A 1,626-nucleotide genomic window follows, 5' to 3' on the forward strand; every position below is an offset into this window, starting at 1 on the left:
ACGTAGTAACCTAGTTTAAGATCTCTGTACCCTACAGTTGACTTATATTCATAAAATAGGAGCATAATGATAAAGACATAAGATGATGAGGTAGAAAATGTGACCTCTAGAGAGTTAAGAAGGTTTTTCTATTATCTGACCCAGTGACATAGTTTAAAACAACTGGCATGATCCCAATTTTTATCATTGACCTACAATTTGTACAGACAAATGTTCTTGCAGAGATTTATGACGATCAAGAAGAAAATTTGACCTCTAAAGTGCTAATAATAATTTTAGAACAACTGACCAGGTGACCTACATTAAGGCCTCAGGTAGTCGAATTTTAAAGATCATAATTTAAAACAAGAGGCCCAAATGGGCCTAACTCACTCACTTGAAGAGGACCTTAACCATCTGACCATTAAATGGGCCAAACAGCCCAAACTGAACAAAATATGAGAGGACCTTATATTGATGCCACAGACCAGGTTTGATGAAGATCCATTGGGTGATTCTTGAGAAGTAGTCATTAAAAGGTATTTTTACTTTTAGCCCTAGCAACCCATAAATTAGGCCATCTGCCCCCATTTGAACAAAGTCAGTAACGAGCTCGTCTGAGATTTACTGAGAGTAACATTCGGACCGACTATCATTAAGATTGCGTCAAAATTGTAACCTCTAGGGTGTTTACATTACAATTGTTGACGACGGACGACGCAAGTCGTACGACGCCTGTCACAGGGCTATCACAATAGCTCAGCATGAGCTAAAAATGAATATTTAGTCTTATTCAAACACCGTGTGGTGCTGGCAAAAATACCGCCGTAAATTTTATACCGGTTAATGGTGCATCCCCCTTCCCCCCCCCCCCATACCATGTTATATATAAAGGTAAGGATTTTACTAGTGTGAATGCAGTCTGACAATGTATTTATTTGCTAATAGCCACCGGTCCATAACAAGATTAATTTACAATTTCACAATAAACACATAGACCGGTACCTATGATAATAAACATATACACACATATCAAATTTAAGTTGAGCCTTTTGTATTTGTTCAAAGCTTATCTATATTTTTTGTTGAATTTAACGTCGCACCGACACATTATAGGTCATATGGCGATTTTCCAGCTTTAATGGTGGAGGAAGACCCCAGGTGCCCCTCCGTGCATTATTTCATCACGAGCGGGCACCTGGGTAGAACCACCGACCTTCCGTAAGCCAGCTGGATGGCTTCCTCACATGAAGAATTCAAAGCCCCGAGTGAGGCTCGAACCCACATCGATGAGGGGCAAGTGATTTGAAGTCAGCGACCTTAAAAAATATAACTCAAACATTCTGCTGAGTCTCCAAAATTACCTTGCGTTCTTGAAAAGCATAATATGCATATATAGCTAAATTTGTTACAACAGTTTCAGAGTTGCAGCACATTAACATATTAAACTTATGCACATTTGCAATTTAAAAATATTTCTTAGGTACATTGTATATACTTTTCTCTAATATATTGCAGATTTTGACACACTAAAATAAAGTGGTACTCGGTCTCTATACCAGAGTTACATAATTTACACATTCTTCTTTCGGGGTATTGTGATATCTGCCTCTCTCTATTTCCAGATTGTGAGAAGAAGACCTTAGT

The sequence above is a fragment of the Mercenaria mercenaria genome, chromosome 16, assembly GCF_021730395.1.
Source record: "Mercenaria mercenaria strain notata chromosome 16, MADL_Memer_1, whole genome shotgun sequence".
Lineage (NCBI taxonomy): Eukaryota > Metazoa > Mollusca > Bivalvia > Venerida > Veneridae > Mercenaria > Mercenaria mercenaria.